The sequence below is a fragment of the Chaetodon trifascialis genome, chromosome 11, assembly GCF_039877785.1.
Source record: "Chaetodon trifascialis isolate fChaTrf1 chromosome 11, fChaTrf1.hap1, whole genome shotgun sequence".
In the NCBI taxonomy this organism is placed as follows: Eukaryota; Metazoa; Chordata; class Actinopteri; order Chaetodontiformes; family Chaetodontidae; genus Chaetodon; species Chaetodon trifascialis.
This window is the reverse complement of record NC_092066.1, coordinates 5,591,106-5,603,656: the sequence shown is the minus strand read 5'-3', so window position 1 is coordinate 5,603,656 and position 12,551 is coordinate 5,591,106. Positions and strand designations below refer to the sequence as shown.

General features: G+C 42.6%; 1 protein-coding gene across 1 annotated transcript in view; it reads right to left on the bottom strand.

Annotated features, from left to right (window-relative positions):
• The window catches only part of st6galnac3 (ST6 (alpha-N-acetyl-neuraminyl-2,3-beta-galactosyl-1,3)-N-acetylgalactosaminide alpha-2,6-sialyltransferase 3), a 76,357-nt gene that overhangs the window by 23,626 nt on the left and 40,180 nt on the right, over positions 1 to 12,551 (bottom strand). The window lies entirely within an intron of this gene.

The window sequence follows — 12,551 nt, the reverse complement described above, 5'->3', positions numbered from 1 at the left end:
TTTGGTAGAGCAGAGGTTTTCATGCTTAGAAGCTGAAGAAGAAGAAGACGTTGTAGGTTGGCAATGATTTGCCTACTTGCTAACATGGTAAGCAGTTATCACAACGGCAACTGCGACGTAGCGCTGATGGAGGCAATTAACGGTTCCCTGTGGAGTTTTAGACCTCCAGCAGTTGTTTTTCTAATAGTGGCCATTTTGCCATCATACACTATAGCTAGTGGACGCACTTTGCGGGTCTGAAAAGTGAAGCCGATGTGATGTGAAAGTGCCTTAAACCTGCAGTCCTTCTCATGGCCACTGTTTACAAAAGACGTCCGACTGTATGTAACCTTATGAGAAATGTCCATACTTCTGTCTTGACTAATTAACTAAGTAAACACTTTCCTAATGAGTTCATTGTCTCCTTCAATACAGCATGATGTTAATAGACGATAAAGCAGGGCATGCTTTAGCATGCGGCTACCTTGTGATTGACAACCACTGCTTGTCCTTGGGTTCTCAGTAAGATCCAATCAGGATAGAGGCATAGCAGCGTGGATCCTCCCAAACTCCACCCTCTCATTCATATATGGTCACATTTGGCTCCAAAAAACCAAGATGGCGACAACCATTTTGCCAATAGGCTTGCCATCCACAAGCCAATAGGTGACATCATGGTGGGTTTACACTTTGACGTGATTTAAATTGCTGCCAATGGCGTCACATCAAGATGTGGTAACTGGCAAAGTCAGGAAAGAAGAAGCCCCCTTGTAGTGAAAGTGGATGTAAACAATGCAGGTTTCAGATTTTAAGAACAAGTGTTTCACTGTGTTGTTAGACCTGAAGGATGTAAAGAGCATTCTGGTGAGTGACACTGAATGCAAACACAACTTTCGTTTGATTACAAGGACACAGCACAGGGCACCTTTCAGATGCTTTAAAAGCCTCACAGCCCAAGTGCCGCAATTTGCATCAAAAATGACTCACATCGGAGTCATAATTCAGTCAAATCTGAGCACAGACACACGGCCATGAAGCACATAGTTATACATTCAGTGTGACTTACACGCTGCAGGATATCATTATCTTCAATGTCCACTGTGAACATCCATAAATCCACTTGGAAATCATACAAAAAAGGCTCATTTTAAGTCCAGAAACTGCCTGAAAATCATCACATTTTTTATTTTTCTTCAGTGACGGGTGCACTGCAAAGACCGCTAACAGCTAACTCATCATACTTACTAGATAATTAACAATACCTTGTTAAAATGTAAACAAATATAGCCTAAAAAACGAAACGGGGCTAATTTGTGGCCAACAGCGAACTCACTGAGTCCATGTCAACAGTGCGTTCCCAGTGTACATCCCTCAAAGCATCATGGGAACTGTAAACTCAAGACTATGGCTCACAGTGCAAACTGTTTCAGACAGATGAAAGTCACTAATTAGTGAGCAGATTTAGAATTTATCAACAAAACACACGATTTACTTCTAAATGCGATGCATTGCTGTAAATGAAACAGTATAAAAAGTAGTTCCAATTAGCTTAACCTCAATTTTGCAACATCATTAAAATGCTGCTTATAATGTTAACGCTAGAGCTGAAACAAGTTTAATAATCGTTAAGCATAAATTCCAAAAATTCACCCATTTCAGCCTCTCAAATATGACTATGTGCTTCAACATGTAACATCTTTATTAATTTTCATGAAACTGAACAGTGTAGCTTTTGCCAAGGTGTTTTGAACAGAATTGACCTTTCGTACCAAAAGTTCTTAATAATAACATTTCAGAGAGAAAACTTCTGAGATATCTGTATAACTATGTTTTGCAGAGTATAATATGGTATAAATTTAAGTACTTGAAAGGCTCTAAGTCTCTGGGAGCTGCATTGAAAGCTGACCAGAAAGCAAAGCATCTACAATAATTTCACATGGCTCCGCGGACGCACAAGAAAAAAAACGGATTACTATGATTTGTGTGTCAATGCTTTTAAAGACCGAAAACAAAATGCAAAGCATAGCGCGCTGCGTGAAAAGAAGCCTGAAAGCTGGTGTTTGTCAGGCAAAGCAAACGGCTGAATTATTTGTCGGAGAAACTCTCAAGAACAGGGGCTGCTCTGTTTGCGGGGATGAGGGCTTGACAATTTTACAAGCAGATTTTAATGCTGCTGCCAAGAGGTGATTGCGGCCCCTTTCACACAGTGTTGTACAACTATAATCTGAAGTGACTAGTTCACATCCAATTTAGAGCTGAACATGTAACAGAACGTCAGTGACAGGATGCATTACAGCTGATGCAGCGCGGGGCATTATGGCTGCACTCCTTCTTCTTCCCTTTGGACACTGATAGAAGATCCATCATCTGCCTGCTCGTGCCAGTAAAAGCATTACCTGAAATCAGGGAGTGAGCGGCGGCTCGGATTATGCAGCAGGCTGCAAGTCTTGCATTTCACGTTCTGGCCTATTTTGCGGGCTACTGTATTTGATTGTGATTCCACAGTACAGTGAGCAGAGAGAAACCCGTCTTTAACCAGGATAAACATCAGAGAAAAGCTTGTTTAAGTCAGAAGTTAAGAGGATCCATGCGACATGTTGAGAGAGCAGGTTATCTGCTCTGTGTCTGTGCCTGCTGCAGTTAAAATGTCAAATGTCGGCCTGGAAAAGAAGAAGAAGAAGAGCAGGAGAAAGACTGAGGGGAGGAGGGCAAGGCCATCTGCGGACCTGATTAATGTGAAGACAAAACATGTTTACGGACCACTCGTACCGCTGGAAAGTCGCATTACTGCTCGCACTTTGTTTTTCACACTGCTGTACTTGCACTTTCTGTGACACTGCACACAGCAGATGTCTTTAATGCTTTTAGAAACGGATGAAGATGTCACTTTTTCCCAGTTTGCTATCTTTTATACATCTAGAACACTGAGGTGATATTAGGGCTGAAACTAGAGAGCAAGTGAAACATTTTGCATTGAAATAAATTTTTTTTGAAACAATTAATTGTCCTGTTTTGTCCAACTAGCAGCCTAAAAACCAAAAGATTTCACAGCAGTAAGTCCTCACATGTAAGAAGCTGGAACCAAACACTGGTTTCCGTCTGTGCTCGTAAAACACATGTTGATTAATTTTGTTGTTGATTGTTCTGTCAGAACATCTAATAATGGTTTTGTTTATATACACCAATGAGTCTTTTTAATGAACATAGACGCAGTAAATGTCAGTGAAAACACATTGTATTGTCAATTATAGTACCATTCTTGTATTTCGACTGTTCTTAACACCCTTCTTGATATTTTATTGGATGTTTTAAGTGTCGGTTTTCATGTTTCTCCGTCTGAACCTTGTTACTGTTTGCTGCTGCAGCTGTGTAATGTCCTAACGGGAGCCAATAAAGTCTCACCTTACCCTCTTGTGCTTTTTAAGGACAATATAACCCTTTACAGGACAGATATAATTCTTATAAAACGCATAAATATGCAAGAAAGCATCTCGGTGACAGAGGTGCAGACCTAATACACACTGACACACCATGGAGCCTCGTATTATGAGGCCATTTTATCTCTTTAGGGTGTTATTTTTCTGGAGCCACAGAGCCATTTGACCTAATAAAGCTTATTAGATGGGGCTGGGTTGCTACATGACTAGTGATGCAGGTGTGTGTTTGGGAGATTTTGCCCAGTGGAGCTTATTCAATCAGGTGCTGCAAAGCAGAACAGAAGATGCATTTACTGCTTTTGTGGCTGCGGGCGAACCATCGTGTCTACCTGCGATACAGTCCGGCTGGTAGAATAACCTTGATTTTGTTTCCGTGCCGCCTCCACTGCATCGAGGAGACTTTATTCTAATGCTCCAGAGAGCCAGACAGCATCCTAAACGAGGGTCTGACAGAAGGTGTCGCCCTGTGTGATAAAATGTTTGCTGATACGAATGCAAAAATCATTGGCTGTTTTCCTAACATTGAACTTTTTTAAACCAGTTGGACATAAACATAAAAATAAAATGTAAAAACGTAAGTTAATTCACTCTGCGGGCTACACACACACACACACACACACACACACACACACACACACACTAACGGCACTGGAGTTCCACCCAGGTGACCTCAATTTCTTCTTCTTCCATTACTGAATAGGAGACCATGTTTCATAATGAAATCACTGCTATGTTTCTGGCTTTGCTCTTTGAGTGTAAATTAAAAGCAGCAGATAATTTCACCTTCCTTCAAGTCGCTTAATGTCTGTCTCACTAAGAGGAATCTCCAGTATCACAAACTTGTAGGGAAATACAAGAAATACATACTAACAAACACCAGCTGATCCCATCTGACCCCTCCCTCCCTCTGGTGGCCAAAAAAGACCAAGCACAGCTGACGTGCCCTCTTGGATGCCCCTATGGTGGATAAAGCATGATCAAATTGCCACTACAGTGGTTCAGCGTGCAAAGAAATGTGACCTCTAGGGAGAAAACATGATAAAGCGCCCTCTAGGGAGCCCTCCAGTGGAGAAAACACAATTTAGCGTATGCAGCTTTTTAAAATCTTTTTTTAACCCCACACCTCAGACAGCCGGAGTCCACCACTGTTAAACCAATCACGCCTCTTGATACTTTTCCGCCATCAGATCCTGAACGAGTTACCCTTTTTTTGGGGGGAGATACATGTCATTTATGGCAGCCATCTGTGCACGCTTCAAATCTAAGATGTAATGCTGAATGCACAACTAGCTGCTCCTGCATTGACCAGCGTCACTGCCCGGCCTCACTAATGCTCGTGTGGATGAATGGAAAAAAGGCTCTTGAGGTAATACTTCCAGAAGAGTGGAGGCTGTTGTAGCCTCATATTAATGCCCACGGTGTTGTGTTGGTCCGATGTTCATCCGTCATATAGAGGGGTCATTTCTGGATGTCCACACACTGTGCGGCAGTGAGCTGGCCATTGTGAGGAGGACGAAGAAGGACCTTGAAGTCAGGTGTCTGTAATTCACACAGCACAATGCCTGAGGAGCTCATTCTGCATCACGTGGGTCTTGAACTCACAACCTTTACCACCAATGGCACACTGAGTTCATGCTGAGCTACCCGGAGAAACTGTGCTCTAAAAGTAAAAGTAAACAAACCCGAAAACAAAGGATAAGAGAACATAAGAGTTACGTCAGACATAATGATGTGATCTGATTTATGGGTGAACGTTTCAAGTGATCAGAAACTCGAGTCGTCACAAGAGGCAAACAGAAAACAGGATGAAGAAAGATTAACGCAATAACTGCCAGCAATTATCTAGCTTAAAGCTGCACAAAGCATTTTCAAATAGAGGGTGACACAAACTGTAACACATCTGTAAATTACACCAAAGAACAGCCACTGCGCTACAGAAGCCCCTTGGGACAAACTGTGCATAAAGGCTAATAGCTAAGCTAAATGAAAGAAAGGGCATTCTGAGCAGCAAAGAAGACGACAGGGAGGATGAAGAAGAAGCAGAGGAAGATGAGAAAAGGAGCAGACAAATGATTAACTGGTACTTGAAGATGTGCTGATCGATGACCAAAAACTGAGGAACCCCAGACGGCTTCACACTGTGACCTGAGAAATCACCAAAGGCAGATTTCAAACTCCACTTTCATATAGACAACATAAAGATGTCCGACAACGCAAAATAGTTCCAGACTTACAACTATAAAATGTAGCACATTACATCTACCATGATATTATTAATAATTTAATAATAGAGATGATAACAAAATTGGCAAATTGACAAGGGTCTGGCAGCAGAGTCGTCCAGCCCTGAATAAATGACTTCATTATAGTTTTATACCTACTGAGAGACGAATTTTAAGCCTTTTTTGTGTTTTAAAAATACAGTCAGAGTATACAGAAGCTGTGAAGGAACCCCCCACTAATACAGATAAAAAAGGATAAAAGGATTTTTGCCTTTTCTGATATTCCAACTGAAAACCCAGTGTCCCTCCCCCGCTAACAGTTTTGCTAATCCTCCGAGTGTCATTACATCGTTGGGACGTAAATGCAAACAGACTTTAAGGAAAGCTGCACTTCGCCCTCAGCTGACAATTTGCTTCTCTCCCTCCTGCTACCGCCTCATGCCTCTCTCAGACGGGGTCACAACCAACAGAGAAAATGACGCGCCGCTGATCCCCTCTTCCTTTGGGAGCGACCGCTGTGATGAATTCCTCCTTCTTCTGAATTGACCGCTTTTGACCTGATGAACAGCTGCCCAGAACGCCGGGTTATTTGTGTTTCCAGCGGCTTCATTTAATAAGATAATTTCACAGCAATTGCAAGCTTTCAACACAGAAATGTAATGTCATTACACGCTCGCTCAGTGACAAATTCGTGGTTTGGATGGAGAGCATCGCGCTCAGTGCTGATTTTGAGGGCTGCGTACAGTGGGAATCACAGAAACACAATGAGTCCTCCTGCTCGCTTTTCTCTTTAAACGGCTCGTCGTGATAAGCATGAAATTACAGTTCTGTGGTGATGCTGCAAACATTGTGTTTCAATCTCCTACAAGAGCCAGCAGCAACAATCCTGCTATCTGCTATTTCTTCTTCTCTTCACGTCCAATACACGAAGCAATTATAGATACAGTCACGTACTGCGCAGCCTGTAAACAAAAGCCTGCGCAGTGGTGGGGAGTCATTTGACATTGGAGCTCTCGATCACATCAGGACGTAGATTACATCGACAAAGTTCAGTGATCGGTGCGTTCTGTCATATTCCTTCACTTTGTGTTAGAATATTTCAGGGTCAGGCAGCAATTTCCAGCTGCTTTGTCTGGCACAGAGACACTGAAAGCTGCACTGGAAACATGTTTTTCTACATAACGGCACAGTGGAGCAGGGCTGCAACAAAGAAAATTCCATCTGTGTTAAGTGAAACTGAGTTATGTATTAGCTGATTTTCTCTGTAATCATCTGACCGAAATCAACAAAACACAATTCTTCTTCTCTTTGTTAACACAAAACGGAGGGAAACAGTGAGCCATGTTCAACAGATGATGAAGACCCTGAGAGGAAATGTGTGGAAGCGTTTCAGAGTCAACACGGCACGTGTAAAAATAAGTACGGAGTATTAAAAACACGCCTGCCTTTATGTTAATATAGGAAAAGCAATGACTCCTGACTCATTTCCACCTCTGCTGAAGACATGAGAAACACTGTTTTCATTATTATGAAAGGAAACCACCACGAGTTATCTTAACGGACACATCATTTCATCATTTCAAGTCTAAAGAAACGAGTTGTGTTTGTTAATTCTTTATCGGTCTGAAAATAACACTAGAAATGTTCAATTAATTAACCTTCAAATTAATAAACTTCATGAAAAGTTGACTCCACTAACTTCCTGTATGATGCTTTAACGTCACCAAGCTTCCAGGCCCATGTCCAGTATTTTGTCAGGATGTCCAGCTCCTGCTCTGTCCAGGTATTAAGAATTTCAGTCTGTCCGATCAAATATTATGAGATACTATCCTTAAAATGCAGTAGATTTAAAATACTTAAAATACAGTACACCATATGAAGCATGGAGCCGAAACTTATCAGGAGTAAAACCTAAAGCACTTTCGCAGACAAAGAGCAGGAGAATACAAAAAAGGTTTCGCTGGAGTGTTTATATAAAAGTGAGCTTTTTTTTTCCCTCCATGGGGATGATGTCGTTTTAAACTACAAAATCCTCCCTCATACCAGAAACATCCCTATGGGTGCGTCCCCCTCTTCTGTCTTTCCCAATTCATCCTGACTGGAGCACCTCCAGGCTCTTCTAAATGAAAACATCACAGAGGCGCCTCAGATCTGCCACACATGACTTTGGTAAAGAGCTGCTCACGCTCACAAATACTGAACAGTCTCTCTTAGAGCGTGATTAATACACAGAGGAGCTGTTGAACTGAATGGTGTTTAATTTTCAACCCAAAACTATTTTAGGATGAGTAAGCGCTGACTGCCAGGGGTACTTACACTCATATGAAGTGGACGGCTGGAGATTATGAAGCATGATTACGCAGCCGTGACATTCACGCTCATGAAAACAGATTAAAATAAAAATCACCACATATTTGGAGAGTGGAGCATCTGCTATTAGGTTCATGTGTGATTAGACTGACTCACCCCTGATGATGAAGTGCACATGAAACATCCATTTTTGGTTCTTTCATCAGACTGTTACTTAACCTGAAGCATCAGCGAGCCGCTGAAGGAGAATTTGTTCTCTTCTACTTCTCTGATGTCCGGTTTATTGCCACTGATTCTGGGCCAGTGTGAAAGATAACTTGATCAGACGATTATTACTCAAATCAGAAGATTCATATTTGATCAAAGTTCCAGATTCATTTCACTTCACCCATAGACTGAAAACACAGTGGATGGAACGTAAAAGGTGAAGCTGATGCAGATGTGCCTTTAACATGCACTATTTCTAACGGCCAGCAGGGGGCGACTCCATCGGTTGCAAATAGAAGTCTGATTGTGTAAAAAAAGTTTAAAAAAAGACAATAAAGCAGGGTGCGCTTTAGGCCGTGGCTACCTTGCAATTGACAATTCACAACAACTCTCAGCCAGATCCAATCAGGATAGAGGCGTAGCAAGGCGTATCCTCCCCTGCTCCACCCTCCCGTCCAAATACGGTCACTTCTGGTTCCAAAAAAACCAAGATGACACCAAACCTGGTAGGCGTGATGGTGGGTTTACACTTGGCTGTACCCGAGTTAAGAGTGTCAACATAAGAGCTGCTTAAATTTCTGATATGATATTATATAATTTGTATTGTAAATTATAATACATATTATATAACTATATTTAGTTTTAGTTATATTTTTATTTTTATTCCACATTTTTACATTTTTTGTTACTTTTTCTAAATAATTGTGTGTACATCCTGTGTTTGCTGTATGTTTAATTGCTACTGCAACAAAATAATTTCCCAAATTGGGGTCAATAAAGAAACCGTCTAAGTCTCTAAGTCTAAATCTGACTCAGCCTACTGACATCTGACAAAGACAGCGAGAGACCGAGTCGTCAATGCAAAATAATCCCTCACAAACATGTCACCTTACAGATTCTGCTGTCACATTCATGTCTTCTCACTTCTGATGTCTCAACAGGAGTTAAGATTGAGCCAGACGTACGTATCAAGACGTTCTGTCTAATCTAATTTCATGCTGGATGCGCCTGAGAGTCGTGTAAACTGGAGTACAAAGGAGTGAATGAGCTACAAGTAAACAGCATCTGTGATGTCCTGAAGTTAAAGGGTCATATGCGAGCTTTTGACCTCCTTTGAGTAGAGTTCTGACAATCAGTTAATGTTCGTATGTCGTGCTCTGCTGCACACGATGATGCACATGACGGTCAACATGTCTGAACTGCAGACCCGTATGCAAATGTACCGCGGATGTTGGTCTTAGGTTTGTCTATCGAACGAAACAAGCGGATCAGCTGCACAACATCCACGTCGTCTTATCCCAGACGTCTTAGTTTTACAGGGACAGATGCGAAGCCGTAAAAGTTTGCACATTAAAAACAAGTGAATGTTAATCTAATTTCATGCCGTAAGTGCTGACGAATGATTGGGAGAAACGCAAGCTGACTAAAGTAAACGAGCTGCAGTTTATCTCAGTGACACCTGCATTCTCTGTTGAAGCTCTCAGATCCTACTTTCCATCTCAGCGTACGCATGACGTTTGACATTTTCGCCCTCTTCCCACGTCATGGGCGAACATGTCCAGTCCAGTCCAGGCGTTAGTGTTCCTGATTTTAGGGCATTCCTGCCTGCACTGACAGCATCTTATCAACTGCTGGTGAACAAAACTTCCTTTTACCTCAAAGACTGGCCATGTCAGTCACATGAGACATTCCTCTGCTTCAGGTAAAACACAATGAAAAAACAAAAAAAAACCTGTGCAAAGAACACAGGTTTCAAAACATTAAAAAAAGCATTGTGTGTAAAGCACATTGTATGTTTTCATACAATGCTTTCAGTGTGATTGACCAGTCTTATAAAAACACAGAGTACACAGAAAATCTTGTTTTTTTCCAATGAAAAGTACAAAGATTACCTTGTAGTTTTTAGAAAAGACTGCAGAAATGAAGAGAGACTCAGAGGCATAAATAAATGTCCATACTAGACCACGCTATCAGAAACAGAGCGTGTCACACCTGTGAAAACACACACGCACGCATCCACACGAACCTAAGAACACGCTCGTGCTACGAGGGAGCAGCTGGCTGGGAAGCAGGGACCCAGGTCACGCAGGCCCAGGTGGCAGTGCTGTAAAGTGACACTGTGATTTAAGTCCCGTGTCGTCGCGAGGTCTGTTATCTACCGCTGGTAACAGGGCCGCGCCGATACGGTCCGACAGCCAACGACTGCAGCTCAGGAGGTAGCACCGATGACGGATGGGCTCAGCCGTGCAACTTCCAGCCGCAGTGCGCAATTACATGAATCATATGTTTAAGCGGCTGTCAAATACATTTACATCCAAGGCTGCGGTCAGACTTTGTCTTGGCTCCTGTTAGATGTTGATTTAAAATTTCCCTGCCTGTTTCTTTTAGATTATTTCTGTGGCGTTTTGTTTGGGCATCGCTCAAGAGGCTGACTTGATAGATGGACGCATGGGGCGAGAGAGAAGGCGGCAAGCTTCGAACGTCCCCCGACCGGATTTGAACCCCCGGACATCACCGTGATGTTGTGCTTTAAACAGCTGAGTCATCAAGATGCACTTTCTCTTTGTTTGAAAATACATAAACACGGATGTTTCCCTCGCCAGCAGGCAAACACAGTTTTCACCTGCAGAATCCTGCAAATGTACTGATGTTGAATCTGTTGTGTCGTTTATTCAGGTGTTAGAGTTACAGACACAGCAGCTCCTGTAGATTTATCTCTGTCTGTGCATCCTTAACCCAACTCCTGACACATTATTATCATTTATTGTTATTTAAGCTGAGGCAGTGCATCTCCACTCGATTCCTACTCCACATTACACAGTCATCATATCTAGCATGTACCAGATACACATTTTCATAGTATTCTTCTTGTCTTGATGACACATGAGAGAGCTGAATTTCTTTTCCAAAGATTTATAATACTTCTTTGTCTGCTTTCTGAAGTGTTACTGGAGTACTTTTTTCATTATGGCCATCCGTTTAATTTTTTTTCCAAGCTGTGAGCAGCTCCTCAATTTCCTTTCAGCAATCCATCCTGAGACAATCGGCACTGTGTCTCAGTTCGATACCACATGCCAATTTTGAGCAGTTTGTTTACATGGAGGAAAAGTGGCTAAATGCAGCACGCTGAAAAAAAAGCTTGACAGCAAGTGAGACATTTAGGGAAGCAAACTTTGTGCTTAAATCACTTTTCCAGTTTAAACACACTGCATGACCAAAGTCTGCTATAAATCAGTATGCAGTATTAGTAATTAGCATAGTTTCAGTGGCTGTTTATTAGTCCCTTCTTGGTCTTGAGCAGCTCTAAATCGTCTCATTTGGCCTTTTCACCTTCAATCAGCTGGTCCTGGTGATGGAGTTGACTCAGGCTGGGCTGAGGCGGTCTCATTTCAGCCCTTTTTACATCATCGTAACTACTCCACCTGAGTCTCCTTCAGTGTACCTTCCTCACCTCTGTCCAGGAATGACTGAGCTCCCTGGCAGACCCTTCACGTCTGGTTTTAAATTACTGGCTGAGAGAGCGAGAGGCTCCTCGGTTGACTGACGAGTAAGTCAGCGCCGCGCCGAGTCTGATCAGCAAGTCGAAGCTGAGGCGGTGCATCTCCTTGGCTGCTCGCGGCAATCTGGATAATTAGAGCTGTGTTCGATCACTTGCATCTCCACCAAGCTGATGATTATCCCCCGCGCCATGCAGCAAGCGCTGACAGTAAACCGGTGAACACACACGCAAATGACGGGGTAAAGACGGATGAGCTGCTATAGTATGAGTGTTTCCAGAGAGTGCTATGATGTCGTGGACTTTAAGACATTAATAAATGTAGTTTGCGTGGACGAGCAGAGAAAATAAATTGACCGAGCTTACTTTCAGATTTCTGAAAGTGTTGCATTGCTGTGAACTTCAGGGAAACTAGTTTCTCTGGCTAAGTGAGCGAACGCAGAGCTGCAGTCTGTTACTGGAGTGAAACCACACTTCCCTCTCTACCTCTGATTACATTAAAATGTGCTGTGCTGTTACTGCTGTCTCTCAGGATGATTTAAAAGCTCTCCCATGGACACTTCTTCAAACTGGAACATGTGCAGCCAAGTTTCAGACGAACCCAAACACTGACGGACGGACAGGCAGGGAGACAGACATATAGACGAACCTCTCAGAGCTCATCACATATGCATTAGATGCGGTTCTTTGTTCACACCTGGAGTTTGGTCTCTGTTACCAATCAGTAATGACTGAAGCGCTGCATCACACCCAGGAGCATTGTGTCCTGTAATGAGATTCTTCTCCCGAGCATACCTCCCTAATCCCACATCTCTATCTGTGCTTTGTGCGCCTTCGGAACAGCTGAGCCGGGCTGAACATGGACGCTCTACATGAAATTCGCTGTTAACCCTGCCATCC